General features: G+C 39.3%; 1 non-coding gene across 1 annotated transcript; it reads left to right on the forward strand.

Annotated features, from left to right (window-relative positions):
• The first annotated feature begins 8,539 nt into the window (after positions 1 to 8,539).
• LOC118849249 lies at positions 8,540 to 8,646 on the forward strand. The gene has a single exon (XR_005010302.1). It is a non-coding gene; the product is annotated as a U6 spliceosomal RNA (small nuclear RNA).
• Positions 8,647 to 9,044: the final 398 nt, after the last annotated feature.

A 9,044-nucleotide genomic window follows, 5' to 3' on the forward strand; every position in this document is an offset into this window, starting at 1 on the left:
ATTGTATTCCTAACCACAAATCACGTTTGAAATCCCGATACATTTCTGTAGGCCTCTGATTGCCTTTTCTAATATAAAATAGCTCTAGAACATCCAAGAAAGTTCAGGTATCTTCAGAGTGATTTTTAGAGAATACTACTCCTAAAATATTCTTAGCTTTGTAATTACAGGGCATGTCAATTTCTTTGCTAGAGAGAGAAGTTAAAAAATTACATAATCCTGTAAGTACAAAGCTAAAGTGTTATTTTTTTCTATCTCCTTCTATTTGGAGAATCCTCATTACAGTATTAAATTGCAAACTCCTCTGGAGCAGGGTCTGTCTTTTGGCTTTCTTTGTATCCCCAGAGCTTAGCATGGCGCCTGGCACATGGAAGGCACTTAATAAATGTTTACTGATGGACTAACTGAATGGTTTTAGCAGAAGAATATGGGTGCAACCAGCCAGATAATGTCAATTTTACCTGTCATTTTCTTTCCATGCTCCCCACTACACTTTCATTTAAGTCCTCTACCTCTCATTGGACTATTGCTGTGGCTTCCCGACTGTTCTCTCTGCCTCTAGGTTATCATCTCTAATTGATTTCACACAAGTCTGTCAAAGTAATCTTCTTATGCATAGGTTTGATCCAGAACTTTCAAAACCTCCCTATTGCCTACTGACTAAAATTTGGGCTTCCTGCCTGGATATTCAAAAAAGCATTTGTAGCTTTAACTCCCACTCATTCCCAACTCATACCCTACTTGACTCAGGATAGACTATTCATCATTTGTTTATCTGTGTATACGTTACAAGACTTTTCTTTTTCTTTCTTTTTCAATGAGAGGGAAGTTGAAATGAGAAAAAAAACAAACATTGATTTTTATTAATTAAAAAAGTTTAAAGGGGCAACTAGGTGGTGCAGTGAGTAGAGAACTAGCCCTGGAGTCAGAAGGACCTGAATTCAAATGTTGTGAAAGAAGAGTTAGAACAAAAGGAAAAAAAACATAAGAAAGAACAAACAACAAAAAAAGAGAAAGTAGTGTGCTTCAATCTGCATTCAGACTCCATAGTTCTTTCTCTGGATGTGAATAGCATTTTCAATCATGAGTCTTTTGGAATTGTCTTAGATCATTGTATTGCTGAAAAGAGATAAGTCTATCAAAATTGATTGTTGCACAATGTTGCTGTTACTGTGTACAGTGTTCTCCTGGTTCTGCTCACTTCACTGAGCATCAGTTCATATAAGTCTTTCCAGGTTTTTCTGAAGTCTGCCTGCTCATCATTTCTTATAGCACAATAGTATTCCATTACATTCATATACCACAACTTGTTCAGCCATTCCCCAATTAATGGGCATCCCCTCAACTTCCAATTCTTTGCCACCACAAAAACAGCTGCTGTAAAGATTTTTGTACATGTGGAAGGTTTTTTTTCACTTTTTATGATCTCTTTGGTATATAGACCTAATAGTGGTATTGCTGGATCACAGCGTATGCACAGTTTTATATTCCTTTGGGCATAGTTCCAAATTGCTCTCCAGGATGGTTGAATCAGTTCCCAACTCCACCAACAATGCATTAGTGTTCCAATTTTCCCACATCTCCTCCAACATTTATAATTTTCCTTTTCTGTCATATTAGCCACTCTGATAGGTGTGAGGTGGTACCTCAGAGATGTTTTAATTTGCATTTCTCTAAAGAAGACTACTTTCAATGACAACCAGTTACTTGATATATAATCTTCGTAAAATGGGTTCAAAGAGGAAAAACAGAAATTTTAAAAGTGTCATAATTCTAAAGCTATACCTCTTCTACAGTCTTCAACAACAATGCGTTTTAACAAGTTCTTATTAAATGCCTACCATGTGAAAGATGTGCTCAATGCTGTAGAATATCAAGACACAATTACATCCATTCCTGCCCTCAAGGACCTTAAATTCTGTTGAGAAAGACAAAACGTTCCCAAACTAATGTAGGACAAGGGAAATTTGGGAGGGAGAGAGTACTAACAACTAGAGGAAATCAAAGAATGCTTCAGGGAGAACGTGACACTTGAACATAACCTTGAAGGAAGACAAGGATTCTAAAATCAATGGAAAACAAAACAAAAAAAACTGTTGAAACAAGAATTTCTTGCTTTTGTAGTCAGGAAACCAGCACAAATTCTTGGTGCTAATTCATCTCAGACTTTTCCTATGTCCTTTACTAATCTTTAATTGCTCTGTGATTATGATACCTCCTAAGCAGATGATGCCTAAAATATTCATGGACTGAATCCTTAATAATTTGATCTAAATGAAAAAAGTGTGGTCATGTAAGTTTTTCTTCCATCATTTACACTGATTTCAATCAATCAACAGGTATCTCTCAAATGCCTACTGTGTACCAAACATTGTGCTAGGTGCTAGAGACGCAAATAAAATAAGTAAAACAATCTTTATTTCTAGGGAGGGAACTTAAAACAAATGGGAAAATGACAAATAAATATATGTGTATATACAGAATAAATAAAAGGAGAATGAATATTTAAAAATACAAAGTAGGAGGTAATTTGCAAGGGAGGGTACAAGCAGTTGTGGAATCAGGAAAGTCTCTATGTAGAAAGCCTTGCTTCATCTACATTTTGAAGAAAAATAAGGATTCTGGGAGGGAGAGGTGAAACGAGAGTGCATTCTTGGCATGGGGAAGGGCCTGTACAAATGGATGGAGATGGAATATAGAGTGTGTTATGTAAGAAAGAGAGAGAAAGCCAATTTGGCTGGATCACAGAGTACAGGAGGGAGAGTAATGTTCAAGTAGGCTGGAAAAATAGATTGGAACAAGGCTATAAAGGGTTTTAAAAGCTAAACAGAAAAGTTTATATTTGACCCTAGAAAGAACAGGGAGCCATTGGATTTAATTGAATAGGGGAATCACATGATCAGATCTAAACTCAAGGAGAATCACTTTGGTAGCAATGTGGAGGAGATATCTCTCACTTTCCATACTTAAGCTATTGCCAAGGCCAGTCAGTTTCGCCATTGCAACATCTTTAATATGTACCCCATTTTCTCCTCTGACACTCATCTAGGTACAGGCCCTCATCACCTGACACCTGGATTATTACCATAGCCTGCTGACGAGTCTGTACCTGAAGTGTCTCTCCATTCCAATCTATGCTCCATTCAGTCAATAAAGTAATTTTCCTAAAATGTAGGTCCAACCATGTTACCCTCCTACTCAATAAACTCTAGTAGCTCCCATTGACTCCAGGATCAAATATAAGATGCTTTGGTGTTCAAAGCCCCTCAAAACATAGACCCCTCCTACCTTTGCAGTTTTCTTACACCTTATTCCTCAACATGTACTCTTCCATCCAGTGATAATGGCCTCCTGGATGTCCCACAAACAAGATACTACATTTCTTGGCTCAAGGAATTTTCTCTGGCTATTCCCCATGCCTGGAATGTTCTTCCTCTTCAATTCCATTTATGAATTTCCCTGGATTCTTTTAAATTCTAACTAAAATCCCATATTTTACTGGAAGCTTTGCCAAACCCCTCTTAATTCTAGTGCCTTTCCATCTCTTATTTCTCATTTATCCTGTTTATAGCTTGCTTTGTATATATTTGTTTGCTTTTTGTCTCTCTCATTTGATTGTAAACTCCTTGCATGTATTGATGGTTCAAGGAGGACTAGCACCTTTGGCGTGAGGGCTTGCTGAGCACTTTTCAGGGCTGTTTGCCCACCTTTGGCATCCACCTGTCACCCAATTCTTACCTGTGGCTCCAAGAAGCTGTTGTATGGGCAGTGGTGGCCACATCCCCAGGAAACTGTCTCAGCACATGGGCTGATTCAGGTTGAAGGTAACTGACAGGCCTCAAACCCATTGGTGAGTTAGTGAGGTGTTAACCCCAAGTATGTGAAGACTTCCCCTGGTTGGTTGTGGATGAACAATTTGTCCCAACAGCCATGAAGGCAGCTGAAGCAGGTGTTGTGGAGTGCTAAGAGCTTGATCAGACATTAATGACATGAAGGTCATCCACTGCATCCAGGGCCCACCTAGTCATCTTGCCTTTTGTCTTGCCATTGGACTTTGGTGACTCTTGAGAGAGTGAAGCCAATGACTATGTGGAACTCTGCCTCACTTAAATCCAATTCATGCAGGAGTCAACACATCACCCTGTGATGTCCTTCACAAAAGGAAGGATAAACAGCAAAATCCTTGGGGGAAGGGACTTTTGCCTCTCTTTGTATCCCCAGCACTTAGCACAGGGCACAGAGTAGGTACTTAATAAATGTTGGTGGATTGATTCATTGAGTGATAGACTGGAAAGAACAGGGAGAGACTGAAAGCAGATGGACCAATTGAGAGTCTTTTGCAATCATCGAGGTGAGAAGTGATAAGAGCCTGAACTAAGATGACAACTGCTACAGGAGAGGAGATAAGCATTCAGTTGTGAGAGATGTTGTGAATACAAAAATGACAAGATTTGGCAACTGAGTGGCTATGTGCGGTGAGGAGAGTGAGGAGTTGAGGATTATACCAAGGTCATGAACTGGGGAGACTAGCAGAATGATGGTGTCATCCACAGAAATAGAGAGATCTGGAAGAGAGGAGGGTTGAAGAAGAAAGAGAATGTGTTCAGTTTGGGACATATTATGTTTGACATGTCTCTGGGACATCCAGTTTGAAATGTCCAATAGGCAGTTGGTAATGATGGAGTAAATCTTAGGGGAGAAAGTGGGCTCACTATACAGATCTGGGAATCATCTACATAGACATGATAAATCAACCCATGGGAGCTGATGAGGTCATGGCTAAAGCTATAGAGACGTCCCTTTCCATTTGGTCTCTAAAGTTCTTAAGTTTCAGGAGCAAATGAATTTCTACTTTAGTTCTGGCATAGAGTTTCAGATTTTCTATGACTGATTATATAATCTTCATCCTTATGCTTTAGCTTACAGATATGACTTGAGCCTATTCTTCTTCTTCAGTGGCTTCAGTCCCAAATAGAGGAAAATAAGTGAGTCTCTCTGAAATACTTTGCTTTATACCTAATATAGAGAGCCTATAGAGACTCAATGGAGCCAATTGTTAAATTTTCACCATGAGCATTTACACCTTGGAAATCAGCAAGCAAACACTACAAATCAGGGCTTAATTTATTGTTTTCTTGATTGCCTAGACTTAATAAAGTGCTAATAATACAGATTACACTTAAAATCATGTCCTGCATACAGTTTTTTGAGAGGTGCTTGCTAAACATTTGCCAGCACACCCCTGCTCCCAGTATAGGATTTACAACAGGACATGGACAAAAATTAGAGAGGAAGATGAGACAAAGATAAACTGGGACCAGCACTTTTGGAGTGAGTAGCTACATTGATGATATGATAGACCCATTAAAATTTTATAAATCAGCCCCAAAGGTGATCTTGTATTTATTCAACCCATGCCTATGAAAATTGAGATGGAAAAGTAAGCAAAGAGCCTTGAACTTGGGGTATTGAACTTGGAGCCATTAGACCTGAATTTGAAAGTCAGATTTTCCACTACCATGTGACCTTGGGTAGGTCAATTGATTCCCATAATGGACGCAATTACAGAATAGGCAACTGTGCCTATATCCCTGTGATGACTGTTAAAAATTGTTTTGGTAATTTTTTTTCTCATAAAATTCAGTAGAGCTTTTTAAAGCAATTGTATGGAAAATATCAGTTCATTTTTGGAGGAATCTTTTTGTTAGAAATAACACTTATTTATATGTAACCTGCTTATTGTTTTCCTCCAACCAACCCACGGACAAGAACTCCCAAATTGCAAAAAAAAAAAAAACAAAAAACACCATTCCTGGTTCCCAGGGAGCTTAACCCAATGATGCAGCCCCTTCCAGCACAGGGTGTGGGGAATTAAGAGTGAATAGAGGCCAAAGAGGCCTGGGTGGGTGGGGCTCCCCGTGCTCTGGGGGTAGCTGTCAGATGCTTTAGGAACAGAGTGGAAACTGGGATTGCAGAATGTTAGGACAGTATTGTCAGCCAGTACTGTGAATATTGATGCTGAAGCAGGACTCCTCAAAACAGATGTCCAGAACACCATGGCAGAAAAAGAGCCGGGACAGGATGCCAAGAATGCCCAGGATGGGTCAGAGGGTTGATTGGGATAGGCAGGAATATAATGAGACAAGACAGAGAACCAGACTCAAGCCAAGAGTGAGTGCCAGGAGAGTAATGTCAAATATGCCCAAAGGTAAAGCAGATGCAGAGAAGTTAACATGTTGTCCTGTACTGGTTCTTGCCTCTGTCTGACTTCCTTGTCAGGAGATGCCCCACAGGTCCTTTTTGCCTCCTCAAAGGGGCTGGACGCTTGGAACTTGGAACTAGAACACTCAGAATTCCAGATGTTAAAAGCTTCTGGCTCCAAGGGTTTTCATGATAAATTTTGCAAGAGCTCTGAATTCTGTTCTGAGCTTCCTGAACCAATATTTCTGTGGCAAATCAGAGCCTTGTGCTTTTTAATTACTAACTGCTTTGACTGTCTAGTCACCTCACATCTTGCTATAAATAATGCTTCTTTGACTCCATCTGCATGAGTCTTCTCTCATTAATCCCACATTTCTCCACTGTTTTAACATTTGGGGACTTTCTATTTTTTGGTCCCATATTCTTTAGCCTCTTCAACTGAGGACATACCTCCCCTACAATTCAAATCACAATTCTATTGCAAACATTGGCAAAAGGCATGGGTATAAGTGGAGGGATGGGGAATATTATGAAAGCATTTTTGCTTTTTTTTGCTTTTTTCCATTGTGGCTTTCTTTGTATGTGCATAGTCATGTTAAATAAATAATTCGCTTTGGTTTGTGTGTATAAGTTGTTTTGGTCAGTTCAACTTCAATTAATGTTATATAATTCAAGGGATTGTTGGGGCAAAAGGTGGGGGAGTATTTTGTTTTTTAACCTTGGTAGGATGGCTTTCAGATTTTGTCCTGAAAAAGTTTTCCCAGAGGTCATTTGGGATTATCTTTTTTTCCTATTTCACACATAAACTCAGAATTCAACCCATCTATTCTGTGTAGGACTTTTTAGCCTTGTTTTTCTGTGAGTACACATATACCACACATGTTCTCTAGATGTACTAGGTATCATTAATTTCTGTATTGAGAAACAAACTGGACCTTTTAGCATCTCATGATGAAATCTAGTTTGTAAAGATGTGTAGGATGCCATGTCATTGTCATTAGAAGCTGTATAATGAATGCTCAGCATTGGGCTTCGCATGTCTAGGCTGTTTGACATTTAACCATGTGTTCCAGCCTTTCTGTCAATTACAGAGCCCCCATCAGAGTTTAAAAACATGATTCAAAAGCACAAGACCCATCGTCTAAAAGCTAGCTCCCAGCATACCAGAAACTGAAACTCCCACGGGAGGCTAATCTAATCAGCCTGATGCTTGGATGCTTGGTCAAGCTTCAGAACAATCAGACTTGTCATTGCTGCAAAACAGGCTGCTGTTCGGTGGTCAATCTTGCTATCACCAACAGGAAACCTCACTTCCATTCTGTTTACAAATCCAGCTTTAGGAAATTTGGTCCTAATCCCAGACTAACTTCCTCAGTGATAATTACTAACATAACAGTGCAACATGGAAACTTTCTTAGTGGAATCCCTTCCTTCAGAAGTCCATCCCGCACCCAGCTCTCTCCCTAATGACATTCATGCTGGTGTCAAAAGGCTTGTTTCTAGGGACCAATATGAATCTCCCTGGCATCTCCCCACCCCTATCTTCCCCAACCTGAATGAGTTTCATTCATCTCTCTATCAATTCACAATCCCAGTGACACTCAGGGACAATTGTTCTTATTTTCTCATCAGCGAATTTCAACAATACTTGCTGAATTCATCTGGAAACTGGTGAAATTATTTTGTTCAGGTTAAAGCTTTGGTAAAAGAATTATCCTTTGGAGTATAAGATGCTTTATCACAGAGAACAAAACCATCTATCCTAAAAGAGGGTAGCCCAGGGGTGGGGAACCTGCAGTCTCGAGGCCACATGTGGCCCTCTAGGTCCTCAAGTGTAAGGCTCTGACTGAATCCAAACTTCACAGAACAAATCTCATTAATGAAAGGATTTGTTCTGTAAAACTTGGACTCAGTCAAAAGGTTGCACCCAAGGACCTAGAAGGCCAGGTGTGGCCTCCAGGCTGCATGTTCCCTACCCTTGGAACTCCAGGGGCTTGTATCTGTTATATTCTATGGTTAGGTTCTTTGCAATGTTGCACACGTTATAGGAAATTGTTCTGAACACCTAAGCAATGGAAGAAAGGGCTGTTCCTAAGGGCCATTTGTCCCATAACCTGTGGAAGATAAATTGCTCCTTTCGAGTTTCAGGGATTTGGGAAGTAGCTACAGTGATCTGAGCCTCTTGATGGTTTGTCTAGTGAAATTAGGAGTATGCTGGAGTCAACTTGGGCCCAAGTTTCAAAAGTAAACATTTGCACCTCTAAAACTGTTAAACACTACAAATCATGGTTTGATTTATTGTTTTGTTTATTGTTTAGACTTAAGAGAGGGATAGAGAGTGCTTGCTTTAGCAGCACATATGCTGAAATTGGAATGATACAGAGAAGATTAGCATGGCCTCTGCACAAGGATGATGTGCAAATCCGTGAAGCATTCCATATTTTTCACCTGTCAGATTTATGGAGATTGGAAGAATTTATGGCCAAGCAAGAGACAGAGAACAGTATGAAATGCAAAATGGATAATTTTAATTAGATTAAATTGAAAAGTGTTTGCACAAACAATGCCAATGCAACCAAGATTAGGAAGAAAGCCGAAAACTGGTTAAGAATTTATACAACCAGTGTCTCTGATAAAGGCCTCATTTCTAAAATGTATAGAGAACTGAGCCAAATTTATAAAAATACAAGTTATTCCCCAGTTGATAAATTGTCAAACGATATGAACAGGCAGTTTTCAGATGAAAGAATTAAAGCTATCTATAGTCATATGAAAAATGGCTCTAAATCACTATTGATTAGAGAAATGCAAATCAAAACAACTCTGAGGTACCACATCACACT

The sequence above is a fragment of the Trichosurus vulpecula genome, chromosome 4, assembly GCF_011100635.1.
Source record: "Trichosurus vulpecula isolate mTriVul1 chromosome 4, mTriVul1.pri, whole genome shotgun sequence".
Classification (NCBI taxonomy): domain Eukaryota; kingdom Metazoa; phylum Chordata; class Mammalia; order Diprotodontia; family Phalangeridae; genus Trichosurus; species Trichosurus vulpecula.